At 49.3% G+C, this 20,207-nt stretch overlaps 1 long non-coding RNA gene across 1 annotated transcript; it reads right to left on the minus strand.

The window, feature by feature from the left end:
• Positions 1–13,841: 13,841 nt before the first annotated feature.
• On the minus strand, positions 13,842–16,264 carry LOC135187927 (uncharacterized). Its single transcript, XR_010307502.1, has 3 exons — positions 16,199–16,264; positions 15,281–15,369; positions 13,842–13,977 (listed from the first exon to the last, which is right to left on the minus strand). It is a non-coding gene; the product is annotated as an uncharacterized LOC135187927 (long non-coding RNA).
• Positions 16,265–20,207: the final 3,943 nt, after the last annotated feature.

The following is a 20,207-nucleotide window of genomic DNA, read 5'->3' on the forward strand; positions in this document are numbered from 1 at the left end:
ACCCCATCTCCTTCTCCAACCCCATCCCCAGGGCAAAGCTCAGGCACAGCTCCTGCCATGACTAACCTCACCACTGCACCAGACACATCTTTGTTTCCCTTCCAGAGTCTGTGGGTTTCTGCTACATACTCATAGCTAGTGCTTCACTTTTCCTACCGGGAGAAAGCGTTTCCTGATGTCTGACCAAAATTCTTCCTGATGTAATTTAAATCTGTTCATGCTTGCCATAGTTGGTTAGTTGAATCATTTTGCTGTCAATTCCAGCTGCTCTCAACGAGCTCTGTTTTCCTTTGTCCCTACAGCTCTGCACCTCCACTGAGTTCAGACCACGGCAAACCCATGGAATGTGGGCTTGCTAGGAGAGTAAACCAAAGGCAATGCTGCTAAATCATCATGTTTTTTAAGCTAGCCTGAGGAGAGTCTCCCAGCCCTTGGATTGCAGGATGCTCCTGGACGTTGCTCCCTGCATAGCAGGTCCACCTGCGCTGGTCCTGGCTCAACGGCTGGTGGTGTCGAAGCGTTTAAAAGATACCTGGGTCTGTTTCCACCATGCAACAGCTGCAGATGCTTGCCCGCAGCACAGGCATGCTTCACTGTGACTCACAAGCTATTAAAAGCCATGTTTTCCCCCGTCTTGCTCTACCTAAAGACATAGATAGGCACCCAGCAAGAATGTAAAGGCACTTAGGCTCGTTAGTTAGATCTTACTGGCAGTTAAGCACCAAATTCACCTGCCTGTTAGAAATAAAATGCCTTTCGAAAATCAGCCTCAGGCACTTCTGAACTTCTTAAGCAAGCTGGAAACCTTAGGTCGTCCAAGACAAAGGTCAGTGAAACGAGGCTGAGTGCACCTTCCCATCCTCATTTCTGCATGTGGCAAAGCCTACAAGCCTGGGGGTGCAGGGAGGGCAAGCACAGGGGGTATCCCAGTGGAATTCTACACAAAGAGCTAATGTTGTCACATCATTGCACACACATCTTGGGGAGAACTTCTCCAGGCTGCCAGCAAACCCACTGTGCTGGGTTGGGGTGGATCCCTCCCCCGGTAGAATAAACTCACCACAACATGGATTTGTTGGAAAGTCAGGGAAGGATGAAATTGTATTTCTTACAGTTTAACAGTATAAAGAGAAATGAACTACTAGAGAAAAAAAAATATAATAACCTTAAGGAAGATGGGGAAAGGGTCAAGCGGCAGCAAAAGCAGCAGCAACCAAAAGAGCAGTGGGGGAAGATAGCAGCAGGCGCAGCTCAAGCAGCAGAAGCCAGCAAGGGGCAAGAACAAGCTGTGCTTCTAGATATAAAGCTCTTGATGCTCCAGTGAAATTATATTCACTTGCCCATTGTTGCCATTGTTTGGCCTATCCCTGGAATGTTCACCTCTCCCCTACGTCTGAGCTAGAAAATCAGCTCAAACGGCCACACCCACAACGAACAAAAAAAGAAACCAAAATAAAAGAAAACTCTGAGCAACAACAACCCTGAAAAGTTCCCAGATTTATCTGTTTCTTCTTTGTCTGCACAATTCTCTGCAGAGCCCAAGAAGAAATGTCAAAGATAGGGCCAGAAGGCACAATGGAGTATTATCTGCCCAGAGTGGTGTTGGCATGCAGAAGTGTATATGGTTTTGGGCTTCCTGAGATGAAACAGTGTGCATTTGCTACTGGATAGCCATTTAAAATACAGGATCACTGAGCTGCTGCTTCTTTGATTTGGTTTTTTTCCCCAAGAAATTAACAACCTGTTTGAGACAGCCTTATCTGGTAGGTGACAGGATAATTGGAAATGCCTTGATATAGCTGACATGGCCAAAGGTACACAGAGGAGAAGCACAAATGTCTCAGAGACATACACAAACTTAATAAACGTTAGGGACAAATCTAATAACCTCTTTGCCATCTCAACAGCTCTTTAGCTGATGTAAGTGACACTAATATTTTACCCAGTGTTTTTGCTGTTGTTTAACCCTGTGAGAGCACAGGATCCACAGCAGTGCTCTGCAAGTGCCTGTAAAACACCCACAGTCAGATGTTTCCTGAATCAGCAGTACATCTGCCCAAGGTCTCCTTGGCAAACCTTGTCAACTGCCTCTGGAAAAGCCCAGATGTTTCCTCCCTGGCTTATGTGCCCGTAGGCAGGAAGAATGCTATTTGTGGCAATCTCCCACCTTTTCTGTTAAAAATAGTTTTAAAGCAGCTCAGGGCTTCCTGGCACATGATAGGGAGAACGAAGGCACCAAATATATAGAGAGACAAGCGGGCAATATTTTTCTGGCATTTCACTCCTTTTTTTTTTACCACTTCCCCTCACATGTGATGGGCTGCAAAGCCTTCAAGGTTCATTGAAGTTCAATGACTCCACAGCAGAGAATCCCTCATTTCAATTTTGGAGCACCAGGAGAGGTGCATCTATCAAAAAGAACAGCAGAAAAATGCATAACTTGAAGCAGAACTGATGGCAGCAGCTGCTGCTAACTTGGAGAGATATAATCACCCTCCAGCAGATGCAGATATGCAGCAAATGCTTTGCACAGCCTAAGAAGGACACTTGTGACCTGGCAGCGATCTCCAAATCTGGTCTGTTTGGCAGGAAAGCTGCATGCTGTCCAAGATGGTCTCAGACGACAACAGAGACCAAAAAGCAAAATTTCTCCTGCATACATGCAGGAGACCTCCTTCCACCCAGGGAAGCCTTTGGCCCCACGCTCAGGCACACCCCACACGTCTGTTATCACCTCCTCATCAGAGAGATCAGACCAAGTTCATCAGACTAAACCCTTGCTCCAGAAAAAGCATGCCTACCTGGGCAGTTATTCTGGACTAGGCAAAATAAAAGCAGCGCCAGTTAAATTTCCTCATGCACAAGCAGGTTTACCTGCCCTTACACCTCCCATTCAGCTTGCATTTTACGGAAAACCTTTTAAACAACAGTTGCATAACCCCATGCACAGGCCATCAGCTAGCCTGGGGATGGTGTGACTGATTATCTGTACAAAGGCTGTGGAAAATTCCTTGTTGGGGCTGCAGAGAGAAAGTGGCCAGCTGAGGAGTTGGGCAGCCTTTCCCACTGCTGATATCCCAAGAGCAATGGGTTTGTGGTCACCAGCAGTGATAATTTAGCTGGAAAGGACATCAGAGAGCTTCTAGTCTTACCTCTGCTCAGTCCAGGTATTGTGATGCTGAGCCAAGCTCATTGCAGGTGTGCTTTGCCAAAGGGAGCATCACTCAAGAGGCAGTGAGCGCTGCTGGGCATTGGAAACCTTTCATTCACTCTCCTGACAAATGGGTTTGTGGAGGCAGTCAGCACGAGGACAGGTGGCTCTGGAAGTTGCCTGCTAGAGATAAAAGGAGGAAACAAGGGGATATTTCAGCAGGTGGGTGAGTAACAGAGTGCACATGGAGAGGTCCTGCCTCATTCCTGCCTGCATTCCCCATGGAGGGTCGGGAAGAGGCAGAGCCCAGCATGGAGAAGTTCAAGTGGCTGGAAGTGTCTGCCCGTGAAAGCATCGCAGCAGCTCCGCAGTGAGCCAGCAGTGAGGCTGGCCCCAGCGAGGACGAGCTGCCTCGGCAGGAAAGCACATCTGCTCTTGGGAATCAGGAGTGAGTCACCATGCCAAGTGTGAGAAGGAGTGTAGCACATGAAGACAGACAGCCTCCCTTCCCCGGCAGCTTCAGCAGAAAAGAAATTAATCCATCCTTCTCCAAAAACCTGCTTTGCCTCCTGATTGCTCTCTTATCTGTTTATTAAACAGAGGGCTTGGGAGGAAACTCCTTGCTGCAGTGACAGACCCCATCTCCAAGGTCATCCCAGAGCACAAAGCAAAACAACAGTCTTTTTTCATCCCCACAATTAGAGAAAGTTTGTTAGCAGATCAGTGCTGAGCAACATTCACATGCATGAATATCATAAAGGGATGGTGCTCCTAAGCACACTGAAGACTGCCGTGCTCACTGCCTTGCAGCAGGTCAGACCATGAGACTTAATTACCTGATAGGAAGTCAATCCAAACCCAGCTGCTAAGATGCCCCTTGACTGCAATGAGCTTTCTGTCCTTGGGTCTCTGGAGTTTACTTTCCCTGTTGCTTGTTGCATCTCAGGGCCTATTTCCAGAGGTAGATTTAAGAGCAGCATCCCTCAGTTGCTCAGATTTCCTCAAGTTTGCTCACCACTGAAGGCAGCGTGGTGCAGATCCCAGTCCAGGATGCCTGGTTGGGCTTGGGTATTGGGCAGACAGGGAGCATTTACAGGTTCCCCTAACTGCCTTTGATGACATGCTCCATCTTTATCAGGCTCTCCCAAAAAAGCCTCCAGCCCAGCCACTCCCAGCTCCTCTGTAGCCATTTTCAAGGTTCCCAGACTTAATTGTCAAAGGCTGCAGACACATTTATTATCTTTTCTGCAGTGCCATCTGGCATTTGTGTATCAGAAGACGATTACATGTACGCCAAATGGGGAAAAATATCTTTTCCTGTAACAGTTGTAGAAGCGAGGGGGGAAGAAATACAAAAAATAAAAGCCTGTAGACCATATGGAAGGCTTTTTCTTAAGTGATCCATCTTGAGCAAATAGGAAGTGTCTCAGCCAATATGCAGATTCTGGGCTTGCTGAGAATGCTGGGACAGGAGTGGGGTGGCCAGGCCAGGCTACCTGAGATACTGACATTGCCACCTCCTGAAACATCCTGGGAATGTGCAGTGTCCCACTCTCTTCTCTCAAAGTGGGGAAAGAAAGGGGGGGGGGGGGGGGGGGGGGGGAAGAAGGAGATGTAACAAAGCAAGACAGCTTGCAGCATGCTAAGTGAATCAGAGCAGTGGCCTTGCTTTGCCTCTCGGGGTTTTATCATCACACGTCTTGCGAAAGCAATAGGTGTAAACCAGCCATGGAGCCTTGCCAGACTTTCAGTGCTTGCTCTGTGCCTCCCAGAGCCAGGGATAGTGGAAAATTACTGGCTTCTCCTCCCAGTGCCACCACACAAGCCAGCTTTGGCAGGGTGAAGGACTCAAACGTTGGCGTGACCCAGGAAGCACTGAATAGAGACAGCATTGCCACCACATCTCACAGAGAAGGAGCCGATGAGTGTGGTGCTCGCAGAGCCCTCTTCTCGACAGGATAGGCACAGGATCTCCCTGCTTGATGAAGAGGCTGCATGGTTGCAAACTCACCCTGCTACAGCCATGAGCATTCCTGCAAGCCTTTGAATGCAGCCCCTGGCTGGTGACTGCAGCTGATGGCAGATCACAGGAAGGAGAAATGCAGCATTGCCCAGTGAAATGTCTTGATGAGTAGGTGGAAATGGCAACCAAGCATGTCCAGGTTCTCCTTTCTCACCCCCTGGCTTGTCCTGGGCTCTAGTGCACAGGAGCAGCTGCAGCAGCCAGCCTCTGTTGGGAAGAGGGACAGTGGCTGCCAGCATGGTTGCAGGGGGGGGAAATCAGTTCCCACCAAGTCCTGCAAAGCAAGCAGTCCCATGAAAACAACACATAGGCAGCCCAGCCTCATTTGCTGGGTGGCTGGGACACAGAGGGAAAATAAAAGAAATACCACAAAGTCAAACAGCATCACCTCCCAGGGCAAAACCATTGGCCCCTACTCCTCTCAGCAAAGTCTCATCACCTCCTCTCTTTCTTTCCTTTTCCATCATTGTTGCTGCTCTTATGCAAATAATCAGAGAGCAAGAGGACCAGAGGTCCTCTGAGAATTAGTTTAGCCCAGTATTTACTTTCAACCCCAAAAACTTTCCCTAGGTTTCACCAGAGTCAACCTAAAACATCCTCTACCATGCCCCCAGCCTCTGCTGATTCATGCTGGCCTGGGCAGAGGCTTGTTGGTGTTGTGGTAGGCAGGGAGTCAGACCCCATCTGCTCTCTGCCCTTCCTTTCATGAAACTTTATGCCACAAGAGTTATTTTTACCAGGAAATCCAGCTGCGGTCAGGCCCTTTCTGGCATCTGCCCAGCCCTACTGCTCCACCACTGTGTGCTGTGCCTACCTCCCTGCCACCTACCGCTCCTTGACCCCAGCATTCCTGTTGCCCCCCAGCATGCCCCACATCAGTAGCATTTTCCCAATGTCCCATGGCATGGGGCTGTGCCAGCAGTGAGGCAGCAGTGCCCTGAAGCTGCCCCCAGCAGCCTTCTCTCTCCCTGGGCTGCAATTTCCACTGCCAACACCCACAGTGGCATTTCTGCACTGGGCCATGTGCCATCCCATAACAGCCAGCGGGCCTGAGTCACCAGTAATGTTTCATTAAGGCTTGACTGTATCACCCCAGATTTTGGAGAGGGAAGCAGAGGGACAGAAAGCAGCCAAGGGGCAGAGAAGCGGCCGAATACCACCAGGATAATTTAAAGGATTGGGAGTTTTAAGCAGATGAGAAAAGATAGTGGAGACACATCATGCAGAAAAGACTCTTCAACAAATATGACCCCAACACTCCCCATCCCCTCCAGCATGGGCCAGGAGTGAGACAGGGCAGCAGGGAGGGACATCCAGGAGACAGCAGTGCTCCAGATGCAGCCAAGAGGGCAGGCATGAACACCCTGGTGATGCTTTAGCCCCAGCCCCAGGACATCTTTGCTTTGTGCAAAAGGCCTGGTGGGAGCAACAGTACCCATCCACACTGAGGGTAGCCCCTGCCAGCCTACCACTGCCCCTGTGCTTTGAATGACACAAAACTCAGTCAGATGCAGGAAAAGCTTCTGTTGGTGTCTTTTCATTGCAAAAGTGAATAAGCATAAAAGTGCTTCCTACTGGTGACAGAAAGCAAGTCCTCACTCAGACCCACTCAGCCCAGGGTCCTATCTAACAGCAATGGCTCTCAGCAGCCAGTTATGGCCTATTAACAGGGTTGTATATTTAGGGAAGGACCACGAGGACCAGGTGAATACACAGTGGTCCTTTCCCAGGTAGATTTGCACGTGCTTTCGGTCAATTTTGCCTTCTCCAGCTTGAATTACTTGTGTGAGTGTCCTCTGCAAGAGCTCTGCTCTAGCTGTTGCTTCTGTGCCACCACCGCCACACATCTGGGAGCCCAGAATTGTAGAATCAACCAGGTTGGAAGAGACCTCCAAGATCATGCAGTCCAACCTATGCCCCAGCCCTAGCCAGTCAACTAGACCATGGCACTAAGTGCTTCAACCAGGCTTTTCTTGAACACCTCCAGGGACGGTGACTCCACCACCTCCCTGGGCAGCTCATTCCAATGGCAAATCACTCTCTCTGTGAAGAACTTCCTCCTAACATCCAGCCTATACCTCCCCTGGCACAGCTTGAGACTGTGTCCCCTTGTTCTATTGCTGGTTGCCTGGGAGAAGAGGCCACCCCCCACCTGGCTACAGCCTCCCCTTCAGGTAGTTGTAGACAGCAATGAGGTCACCCCAGAAGTTCAGGTACATGCAATGCAGGACAAAGCTTCCACCTGCGCTGCTGCTACCTCAGCCTGCTGGTTTTGTCCCACTGCTGAGCCAACGATGCCTGTGATCCACCCAAAACCCAGGGTAAGAAGAGCCTTGCATCTCATCACTGAGTGTACCACATTAAAACTGCTCCCTGTAGGTCTGCGGCAGATGAAGGGGAATCAACATATTTGCTTAATAACTTTGATAATGAGCCTCTCAAAAACGACAAGCCTCCCAGAAGAACTGTTGTTAGAGAATTCACTCAACATGTCCCAGGGGAAACAATGCTGAGTTTGCTCATGTCTTCCCTTCCTGTCCTTCCCAAGTATGTACCTGGAGACTGCTCCAGGCTGCAAACCTCCTGGGTCAGGGCCATGTTAAATGCTCTCACCTTTGAGAATAGGACACTTACCTGTGCTTTAACCCATGCAGAAGCCAACATGCACCCCAACTCAATGGAGCATCCTCAAAGCCATTCATTCCTTTCCTAGGCTAACATGATGAATGTTTCTAACATTAACCATACCCAGTTTATTCTGTCAGGCTGAGACATGCCCAGCAGTGAGTCTCCTGATCTTCTACAGCCAGTTTCTCCTTTTATCACCTTACCCCTTCGATAGAAAACCCCTCTCCTCTGTAAAATCCCACTTGGCTTCTCCTCTCCCCTGCTTAAGGTCATCAAGAATCCCTCCATCTCTGTAGGTCTGGGTAGTGGGTGATTTTTGGCACCCAGCTCTGTGCAGGGTGCAGAAAGTCAGGACCATCAGCATTGCCTACTCCCTGGTATGAGCAGTTCAGTGCCGTATCTTTGAGCGAGCGGATGAGATGGCCCCGTGCTCCAGCCTTTTCACCTCGAGATGCTTCAGGCAGTGTAAAATAAGAGCTAGCCACCAACACAACAATTACTTACAGCAATAGCTGTATAGCCACGCTGGAATTCACAACCTGTGTCCTGTCAGGTATTAACTCAGGCCTGTGAGTCGCTGCCCTGCAGTGCTGCCGAGCTGCAGAAAAATAAGGGGGATGAGAAAAAAGAAGGTATAATGGGAGGCTGGATGTCAGCTCAGGAACGTCTGAGCTGAAAAGAAAGCTAGGAGTCTGCAAGGACCTCAGGTTTTATCTACTATCTATTTCTTTAGATTTTATTGCTATTCTGGGAAAGCTTGGGAAGAGGGTATCTGGGGTCAAATGAAACATTTTACTTTGCTTAAACTGAAAGATTTCATCTCCATCGCAGTATTAGGATGATTTCCATTTCAAAACTAGGCTGTGAGTTTGAAATTAAAACTCAGACCATCCCATCCCCAAAGGCTAAAGTGGGTTGTTTTGATAAACCTTTCTTTTTCTTTTTCTTTTTTTACCTCTAGGGCCCTCTTGCCTGAAATCAATCTGTTCCTGCAGCAAGCTTTACATATGACAAGCAGCAACTCTTCACCAGCTGAACATCCCCTTAAATCTTCATCAGTCAGGGGGCTGAGCTGCAGAACAAGCTACAGAGGTACAAACTCCTTCCTGAGGTCCCTCTGCCCTTGGATACAGTTTGCTCCAACCTTACCACTTATTTCTTGAAGACGTTGTCTAGCAGTCCACACACGTGCCTCTCATTAGCACTTAATAGATAGCAAGAGGAGATTATACCTATTTCTCCCATCCAAAATAATCCAATGTTTGAAAATAAATTGCAGTAAATGTGTACCAGCAGGTGTTACCTCTTCAATGTTGTCTTGTTTGTAGCCCGTCACAAGACAACATTCTCATAACATCAGAGGTAAGCAGATGGCACTTATTAATTTACATTGCAAATACAGTCTAATATGTACATTGAAAAGCCAGTTCTGGGGGAGGCAGCTTTACCTAGCCCACAGAGTACGTCACAGCCCAAAGTCCTCACCTGAGGTCAGAAGCAGTGCTGGAAGAGCACTGTCCCATTGACTTCATCTACCTGGAAAAAAAAATGATTTCCCTGGCCTTGAAATTGACTATTATTAACATTGTTATTTTGTTAGATTGTCCCCTTGGGTGCAAACTGTGATGCAGCAGAGCTGGTGAGCTGGAAGCATACACCAGGACACCGTGGCACAGAGTTGGGGACTCAGGGCACTTCCCTCAAAGCATCATTCTTGGAATAGCACACAGAAAATGAGGAAAACTGGAACACCAAACCAGCACACTCTGCTCTTTTTTTTTCTGCAAGAAGAGATGCTGTGCATTGAATGCACACCTCCTGTCCACCCAGGAGACTTCTGCCTGCAGCAAGACCTCACTCCTGATCCTATGGTCAGGGATTTCACCCTTGGCAGGACTGCTCAGTCCCTGTGGGGCGCATTTATCTGTGACTGTAGATCTGCACACATGTGTGTACACACAGATGCAGCTACACACAGATATATATATCTCAGGCCCCCTTGATCTTCTTACAGCAGTGAAGCGCAGGGAGGTCCTGTCTCCTCCCATCTCCTCCCTCTTGCATCCCATGGAGGACCCATGCCACAAGGGCAATGTGTCGGTTTTTTTACAGCAGCAGTAAAGAAGTTACTCCGGAGGAACAATGGTATTCTGCACCCCCCTGGAGGCCTATTTCCACAGGTGTCAATCTGCACCCCAGGCAACAAACTGGAGAAAATAACACCCAAAGTTATTAGAGGCAGCAAGACTCCAGGCAGCATGAACACAACATATGCCCAAAAGTAAACAGATTGCATGAAACTTTTCTAACATGCTGAGGGGCCATCAGTGCCGAAGTCACTCTTCTGAGATGTGGAGCTGACTGCAGGGAGAGCAATGTGTGGTTGGAAGGAGGTGCCGGAGCCGTTTCTTTCCCTTGCTGTGGATCTGTTTCTGCATTTGTATCTCTGCTGTTGGCTCTGCTGAAGCTCAGACTGACCCACCACGCTGCAAGGACAGATACATGGGCATGAGCAGACTGGAGTGCTTGCAAAGCATGCAGGATATTTGCTCAGCCAGGCCACCCGTCAAATCCTGCTGCAGTAACGGTCGTGGCTGGATCGAGAATTATCAGTGCAGATGGACTTGGACAAAAATAGCTCCATCCTGCCTCCCCTTCTCGTGTCCTGCTTCTATCTTCTGCAAAATGGCACAGTTGAAAACTGTCGGCTAGTTTTCTGGAGGATGCACATACAAATTGGCAGCAAGAGAACCCAACACCACCAAAGAAATCAAAGAGGTGTAACTTTTGGTTAACCATGCCTCAGAGCTGCTGGGCTAGGGGTGCATCAGCCCAGCCTTCTTGCTACAGGAGCCACGGCTGCAAAACTTAGCCCAGCTCTGAAGGCCATGGCAAAGAGAAGGGCAGCAGCAGATTGCAATGTAACTTCCAACATACCCTTGCCAGGAGCACCCAGCCTGTCTGACAGTCTCTCTCTCTCTGTGCCTAATACAAGGGCTCACCCCAAAACACAGCTCCCACCCATCTGGTTAGAAAGCATCATGTCAGACTGCAGGAACCCACCATTGGAGACGGACACCTAACACAAACTGCTCCAGCCTGCTCCTAGACCCTGTTGACAACTCACTGGGTAGCAATGGGCTCAGGGCATCCACAGAACGGTAGTAAGGACTCTGCCCTGTGCTGCTTCTAGGGCTCTGTCAGTGCTATGTACTGGAGATGCTGTGGAGCATGCAGAAGTCATGTCACAGGAAGGGAAAGGGTTCTAGAAGAAAGGGGCCCTGGGGAGTTGTGAGCTGAACTCAGTGGGGAACAGCACAAGACAATAGATGCCTCTGTTCCAAAAATAGCAGGCGATGTGGATGCTTTCCAAGGAAGAACCCAAATCTGGAGAGTGCAGGAGGCAGGCAGCTGCATGTTGGATGCCAGAGGAGCTGGACAGGCACATTTCAGAAAGCCAAACAAGCATGCCGACAAATAGGTAACGTGGCAGCCAGCGGCTTCAACGAGCAGGTGGTGAAACTGCACCTCTTGCTGAAAGACATGCTGGGCTTGGAAACTGGTCCTGCAAGGCTGGCAGGGCAGGCTGCCCAGTGCCCTGCTCCTTTAGCCTGCCTCTAGTGCTTTCACACCCACCTGCATAGGACAGACTTGCCGAGCACTGCAAGCCTGGTGCCACCATGACCACCTTGATGTGTCCACTCCTCTCCCCACCACCATTTGATCAGTTCCCACAGTGCTCTGCAAAAGTGGGGATGTGCAACGGTCCTGTGCCCATAACTGAATTTCTTATCTATTTCCCAGGCACTGAATCAGGAGCAGTGCCAAATGGCAGGGTGGCTCTGCACCTGGCGGGGCATGGAGGGCTTACCACTCAAAGCTCCTGTGTTTGAAACTGCATCCTTCCCTTGATGCTGCAGAGCGGAGCTGGGACTGTAACATGTCCTCAGGTTTAGAGGAATCATTGCTAGCATCCCATGACACCAAGCTCAGTGAGAGAGTGAGGGATTAATGGAGCAGATGCCACTACTGTCTGACTTGCTCCAGACACATGGGTCTGATATTCCCAAACAGGAGCAACAAGAGCATCCAGTCTGCTTCATGCTGCCACCATGCTTTGAGAGGCTGCCTCTCCCCACCCCTTTATTGGCTCTCATTTTGTCTATCTCCACCACCTGGTGCTCACTGGGTGTTTGGTCACAACCTGTGACACAAGCAACTTCCCGACAGTCACTCTGCTGAGGGCTGGTGATGCACAGCCAAGTAGGTCAGCACAGGGAAGGTATTGCTTCTACCCTGCATCCCCAGTGCCACCTCACACATTTACTGTGAGCTCCAAATTAAACGAAAACCACATAGGAAGGCTGTGTTAAAAAGTACAGAAGTAAGACTTAAACTACTCAGAAGTAAGACTTGGGTTCACATGAATTCTGCAAAAGCCTTCTGCTGTGCAGCCTGCATGGGTCCCAGCTGGAGTCTGCCTTGCAAGCAAGGGACTAGAAGTGCTCTCTCTTGCTCCTTTCTTTTAGACAAAACCAGAAATGCTGATGAGGATGGCTCAGCAAATATAGCAGAGCTGGGGGTAACATACAACCTTCGGCAGCACAAGATGAACAGCACAGTCTGCCACCTGACAGTTTAGGTGACACAGTCTGTGGTGTGCATGCTGCTGGTTGCCTTCAGAGGGATTGTTCAGACCTAGTTTCTTTTCCTGAATTCTCAGGACGACCACAGAATCATAGAACCGCCTGGCTGGGAAAGATCTCAGGATCATCAAATCCAAGCATAACCTAACATCTCTCTGTACATAACTGTTAGGCCAGGTCCCTAAGCACTAACACCTGCAGGGATGGTGGTGCAGCCCTGTGAGAAGCTTCCTGTTGATGCAGACGCTATGGCTCTCTACTGAAGTTGCAGAGAGTTGCAACAAACAGTGTTAAAGCCCGTTCAAAACCTAGATGCAAAATGGAAGTGCCTGGGCATCGTGGTGCAACATCATCCCCACATGCCATCAGACCTGGGCAAGGCGAAAGCAAGGTCTGCAGGACCTGAATGGTGGGAGAATATTACTAACACCTGCAGCGTGTTCGCTGGGGAGAGGAAATTCGCTCCAGCTGCCAGCTCCAGGTGATAAGACTATCTGCCTTCATCTCTTACTGCCACTCGCTCCACCCCTTCATTCTTGTTTTTTTCCCGGTTGCGCCCGAAAGCTGCACCGCTCAGCGCTGCTGTACCTTGCTCCGCACTTAGCCCTGGTTGCAGCGCGTCACATTGACGTCAGGGCGGCAGCGAGGGCCACGGGAATGGGCTCCTTTCGTAACCTGCCCGCCCTGGGGGCACTCGTTAAACGCCGGCACCGTGTGATGCGCAGGTAACGGCACTGGAGACCGATTGCGCGGAGTCCCGACTGAACCCACGCTGGTTTTCCTCCCTTCCAGCCCACGAACAGAGCAAACAAGCTGAGAAGGGAGGCGGGAAAGGGCAGGTACCTGTCTCGGCTGGCCAGGCTTGAGGTGCACGCACAAGGCAGATTGCAGCAGCGATTTCTTCGCGCATTGCTAAGCAGCACCCGTGCGGGGGCAGCCACCTCTAGAATGTGAACAAAACGATAGGTTAAAGCTCGAGGTTTTGGCAGGCTTTGGAGCTTGGCACAGCCATTTTTTCAGGGTTAGGTAGTTTGGGGTTTTTGTGGTGTCACGATCAAGTGAGGTCATGGGAGGCAGAGCTCCTACAGCTCTGGTCAACAGACGGCATTGTGGTCTCAGTTTCACCTCATGTGAAGTTATAGACTGCCAGAAAGGTGCACAAAAAAAAGCTGAAGGGTGTGGACAGGGCTGTCCATCAAAAGCTGTAGGACAGACTTCCATTCCCAGACCCAGCAGGGCTGCTCCAAGGTCTGCACAGGACCCACTGCATGCATCTTGGGAGAAAAGATGGGAGGTCTGCCTGCAAGCCTCTGGCTTGGGCAATACTAATTTACTCATCATGGTCTGGCAGCTCATACTTCATACCTGCTTATCTGTGCTGGTCTACTGTCTCAATGATCAGCTGTGGGTAGAGCATCAGCCTCATCAGGAGTACACCAGAGTTATCCTATGCTCTCAGGTTAGACATAGCCATGCAGCAGTGAGTGGAACAGGTCTTCAGGTTTTCCGTATCCCTTTTGCTTGATCATCTTCAGAAAAACAAAAAACAATATAAAAATAATCTTAAGGAGTTCCCCATCCCTGCCTCCTCCTCCTTCAGGCCTGATCCTCACTGGAAAGTGTGGAGGATTACCTCAGCTGCTGGATTGTTCTTGCTCAAGGAGGGTTGTTTGCAGTAACTCCTGGCATGGCTGCATGTTAAATTGTGGCCCAGCTTGCATTTCAAAGAGCCCAGCTTTTGGAATAGGGCATGAATCTGGGCCTCAGTTTGGGCCACAACCCTAATTTTCAGACTTTGATCTCTCCTTCCCCTGTAATGAAAATCCACTTCTCATCTTTGGGGAGTCTGTTGTAGACAGAAGAGACCAGCATGGTTTGCATATGGAAAAGAATTACCATGAGCTGCTTTTTAAAACACTTTTTTATTGATGTGCTCCCGGTCTCCTGTTTGCTGGTGGGTAATTAAGTCAATTAACAAGCATCTGTTTATTTATTTCCCTCATTTATGGATGTAAGCAGTTTGGGTAGCAGTTTGCAACAAGGGCCTGCTGTAGCTTGCCTGCCGACACATGAATATTCAGGCAATCACTTGCCTCTATCTACAGGGACCTGCCTCCTCTGCCTTCAGGAAGCTGGGCACCAGCTCCAGGGTGGGCAGTGACAACACAGCCTCTGCTGGCATGGGGCTGGGATCCTGCTCTGGGAGCATTCAGGAGCACAGCAGCAGTATGGTGTGCAGAGGATGAAGTACTGTCACTGACAGCTCCCTGCTGCTTAGGGTCCCTCCTGCAGAAAATGCCTGCATATTGCTCCTGAGTGTAGGCACATATAAAATAAGTCTCCATCCCAATGTGAATTTTGCCAAAGCTCCTCAGACACTCTTGAAGCCCTGCTGGGCTTTAGTGTCCCTCCCACAGGCCACAGCTTTGGCATCTTTCCAAAAAAACAGGCTTTGGGTATTGTGCTTGCAGGGAAACCTCAGAGGCTGAAAACCAGTACCCACCTCCACTTTGCTCATGGAAGGATGGCCTGGTTTAACACATCACCCCAGCCATGGAACCCCTCTCCTTCCCGAACCCATGCACTTTGATCTTTCCAGACTGCTGAGAGAGGAAGCACCACCAGGGAACTAGCAGCTTCCTGGGAATTTGCTATCCCTAGGTTCATGCTTTGGCATATGGGTGCACATCCACCAAGCCCACCAACTCTCCCGGGCAGCTGACTGACCTTCTTCCTTGAGCACTTTGGGGTCATAAGAGCACCCCAAACATTGCTGTCCCCAGCTCCCTCTCAAAACAAGCTCTGTTACACCCAGACCCAAAGGCTTCAAACCTGGGAAGCGACATTCCCACATGGACGAAATAACTTCTACTGATGTCTTCAAAGAGTTGTTTAATCACAGGGAGCACAATTAAGGAGGCCTAGGAGCAAGAGAAAAAGGATTAGCAGTATCTGGGAAGAGCATTCATCACAGTGAGCAGTTTGCAGGGGCACATCTGCTGCTGACTCCTCTCTTCCAGATGCACCGGTTTTATTGCCATGTCAGCAGGATGAGTGTTTACTCCCTTTTACAGCCATCAGGCAACTCAGATGCCAAAACCGTGTAGCTAAACATGCTTGTTTTCTACAACAGGGGAGGAATGATGCTTGGAGGTGGGGAAATTGTGTGAACAGATTAGGCTGGCCTTGCATCTTCCGCTCCTGATGCGAGACACCAACAGCAGCACAGGTGCTTAGGAGAAGGGAGGGCAGGAGTCATAGAATCGGAGAACGCTTTGGGTTGGAAGGGACCTTTAAAGGTCATCTAGTCCAGACCCATCCCACTCACCACCCCACAGCAAGCAGGGACATGTTCCACTAGATCAGGTTGCTCAGAGCCCCACTGCACCTGACCTTGAATGCTTCCATCTACTACCTCTCCTGGACAAGCTGTGCCAGTGTTCCAGCACCTTCATTATAAAAGCTGTCTTCCTTCTATTTAGCCTAAATCTCCCCTCTTTTAGTTTTAAACCGTCACCCCTTCACCTGTTGCAACAGGCCCTGCTAGAAAGATTCTCCCCATCTCTCTTAAAGGCCTCTTTAAATACTGGAAGGCCACAATAAAATCTTCCTAGATCCTGCTGTTCTCCAGACTGAACAACCCCAACTCTTACAGCCTTTCTTCATCCTAACGACCCTCCCAAATTCATTTGGTTTGGTAATTTAATTAGCTTAAATGGTCAATTAGAGCTCAACTGTGCACTATCTCACCTCAGCATCCACTGGATGTCTGGATTTCCCCCTCTGCTCTTCGAGTAAGATGACAGAATTTTGTCATCCTACAGAAAAAAAAATCATCAGGGCCAACAGTGCCAGACAAGCATGCAAGCAGGGACAGAGGCACTGCACACTGAGAACATGAAGGGGACAGTGGGTGAGGCAGAGTAGGCATGGGCATGTCACTTCTAGGGTGCAGGGAGCACCAGGGTGCTGTAGGGCCCAAGCTGGGAATTTCTGTCATGCTATCTGGCCAAAGATTTCCAGGGTGACTGGAGCTGGTTGGCCCCTGCTTGTAGCTGAGACTACACCTGCACTGTGGTGTTGGGGAATTAAGGTGGACTGTTTTCTGCACTACCTATGGTAAGCAAACATGAAGAAGGGATGTGAGTGGAGATAGAAGGTAGAAAACCTCAAGCAGAAGCAGTGGCATGGCTCATTTAAGATGGCCTGAAGCAGGAAGAGTACCACTAGCTTGGTCTGTGGTGGCTCCCAGGCACCAGGGCTTGACTTTAGGGATTTGAGGTGTTTTGGAGCCAGCACAAATGCACAAAGAACTTACTCCCATGAGCAACATGGACAGAGGGTTGCCAAAGAAGCAGGATGCTCACTACCACTTACTTCAGAACTCACAGAAGTTTGCCATCAAGTTTTGAGACAACTCAAGTTAAAAAGTCCAATAAATCCACCTCACATTTCAATGAAATACAAGGTGGGAGACAGGCTGAAGGAGTGCCAGGAACAGTCATTGTGCGTGCAGGCTGGTGGGGAGAAGCAGCCGTACTTCTTTTGCTCCTCAGCCATCCTCTGGAATGAACCAGCCCCTGCCACTGAGTTAAGGTGCTGGCTAAGGCTTTGCATCATCATTTGGCAAACCTGCAATTCAAGAAGCAGCATCGCCTTGCTCAGCTTCTCAGGGTCTTTGTTACCGCCACCACTCGGGAGGAACTACTTGTAGCCACTTACCATCTCCCACGTCTATTGCTGTCCCAGGAGGGTGTCTCAGGCAGAGGAGGGGCTCGATCCTGCTGGGCTGCTCTCTGTAATTCTGGGCAGCAATTCACACCTGCTCTGCTCCAACAAGGGACTCTGGAAAAGCCTCCAATCTTATTTACAGCAGAAACAAGAGACGCAATAACAAAAACAATAGGATGAAAGTTTGTTGTAAGGGATGGTGGACTGGCTGCAGCCCAAAGCTGCTTAACAGACCAGACTTCCATGTCACAACTGAGTGAAGGCACCAGAGAAATTCACATCAAATGGCTCTGGTTGGTAACTAAAAGACACCTTCTGGGCAATGTGGAATGGTAGCCCCCTCACCATGCAGTGGTTTTGGGGTCTGCCTGGTGGATGCCATCCTGTTGAGGCAGTCCCTGCCAGCTCCGGTTTTATGGCTGGCCATGCTCTGCTGGAGTGGTTGGTCTGCTGGGAGCAGATGGTCTCTTTAAAATACAACCAGTGTTGCCAAGGGTTGGCTTTTGTCAGCTGCCTCAGCACACACAGGCTGTGAAGTGGCACCAATCCATCTCCTCTACCACCCAGCCCCATTGGTGTCCCCCTACCCCATGGCTGCTGATGGGATCACAGCTGACAGGAGAAGACCTGCTGTTAATTTTTGCTTCATGTTTCAGCAGGAGAAGAAGAATAAGCTTTTATTTCTGTCTCTAATTAGCACTGTAAGACCAGAGGCTATAGAAATATTGTACAGCCTGGGCCCACCAGCTAATGAGAGAATATCAAAGGCTCTTGAGGAGTCTTACCTTCATTTGTCTTGCCTCATTATCCTTATCTCCCTTTTTCCATGATGGGGGTAAGAGAAGATGGGCAGAGTCTGTATGCGTGCCCCACAACCACACCACACAGAGGTCCCACAAACAATGTTGTATGGAGATCATTCCAAGCATGCTTCCAGGACATCCTACTGATCATGCTGGATGAAGTTAGCACTGACCACACTGCAGAGTGGTCCCACCAGCCACCCACACTGGATGAGGTTTCCTGGCTGCAAGCTGCCTGAGTGCAGTGCTTGCTGCGTGCTGGAATGCAGCATGCTTGCTGAGTACACCCCATGGACAGGGTACATAGGGACGATGGTGTGGGAGAAGCATTTAGAGATCTGACCCCATGCAGTGCCTGTGAGGACCATCCCCAGCTTCAAATGATAACAGAAATGACTGCTTTGTGAAACAGATCTTAAACATGGGTCACATCAGGAATTACCCACCTGAAAAATGTGAGGTCAGCTGCAGGTAGTCCAGGTGAAGTTTATGAAGGCAACTTGGCACCAGTCGGTGGAGGAGTTACACTCAGCATCTGTCCCAGCTGGAGTGCACGATGCTGCTTAAACTGAGGTGGGCTTCTCAAACAGCTTCTGCCTTGTGTAGAGGCTTTCTGCCACCTGTAGGCTGAGCCAGGGGTACTAAGGACAAGTTTCCCCTAGCAGAGAAATACAGAATTTGCTGCAAGCACACTGCCAGATTGCTGTGGGTAACAACCTCCTGCATGGGAGGAGAAAGAGCATCCCTGGCAAAACTCCCTCCAATCTGATCCAGCTGTGTGGATTTAACAGCACCAGGTGCTGAAATCTTGTAAAGGGGAGAATTTGGTGTCAGGGATGCTGAGAAGCATCCCTAGCCCTCAGAGAGAAAGGAAAGGCTACTTTTTTCTTGCTGTGTGTCAAGTATTGTCTCTAAGCCATGGGAGCTGAGCCATGCATCTCTGCATCAAATGGCTCAAAAGGGACTTTAAAAAGTTATATTCCCCCTCTTTTTCTTCAGACATGACAAGGTAGGAGGCATATCATGACCACAGAAAGGAGTATTTGATCCAAATTCCAGGTAGGAGAAAGGAAAAAGTGAAATCAGGTAATTAGTACACAGGAGGCAAAGCAGAGACAAAGCAGAGCAAGCAAAGAGGTTACTTTGCAGGGGTGGGTGGTTTCAGAGTGTCTTTATAATGCAGCCCAAGTAGAATCCTTCTCACAGTTGTTCTTATTATCATTAATAATTACCTCTACCTAATGCTTTCCTCCTCCAAGCCCTCTACAGACACTCACATAATGCAAATGGAGCCAAGAAAGATGCAAAGAGCACTAGAAGTAGGATCCAACAAGAATGAGCCCTTTAGAAAACATAAGGAGAGGGGGAGCGACATCTTGTCATTGCATCACTGCCAAACCCCACTCCCTGAAGGGGCAGACCTGCATCATGGCATTCATTTGGGAAAGAAAAAGCAACCAACAACAAACAATGGAATAGAAAGCATCAAACAAAGCAAAGGAAAAAAAAGAACAAAACAAATAATAATTGAAACACACACACACCAAACCAACCCCCAAAAGCAAACACTCCCTCCAATCTGCCAAACAACAGAATAAAGAGTTTTGGGATGGACATGGGAAGATTCTTCTGTGGAGAAAGGAGATGCTTTTATTCATGTGGGACACCATTGCTCTGGTACATCTTGTCCTTCCCAGAGCATGAAACTCTCCAGGACTTGCACGTGTTTGTGGCCCCTGCCCTGTGATGGTGTAACAGTCCCACACAGGAGGATTTCACTGGCAAAGGGTCTGCTCTGGGCTCCTGTTCAACGGGAGGATGAAATAATCCTAATGGCATCATCTCATTTGGCCTTACTTTTGCTCCAGCTGTTTCTGCTTCTCCTCCAAAGATGCAGCTGCCTTTGAGAGTTGTCGAGTTGGAGGAGAGGTTTTGTCATCTGTCTCCCCAGTGCCCCAAACAACTTCTGAGGTGGCGAAGCTGTCTTCTCAAGGAGACCTGTAACACAAGCAAGACAAACCTTAGCTCTCTTGTGTAGTCATGTCTGAGTTTCAAGGCAAGTTTTTCTGTTTGGAAAAACACAAGGCTCAGGGTGAACTTCAAGAAGGTGAAAATCCACATGCCACACATCCAAGAATATATCAAAGAGAATTAAACTCCAGTAGCAATTTGTGTGCAGCCCTAGACACAGCCACAGGCTCACTGGAGGATCTTTGCCTTCATCT

This window comes from Pogoniulus pusillus, chromosome 2 (assembly GCF_015220805.1).
Source record: "Pogoniulus pusillus isolate bPogPus1 chromosome 2, bPogPus1.pri, whole genome shotgun sequence".
NCBI lineage: Eukaryota > Metazoa > Chordata > Aves > Piciformes > Lybiidae > Pogoniulus > Pogoniulus pusillus.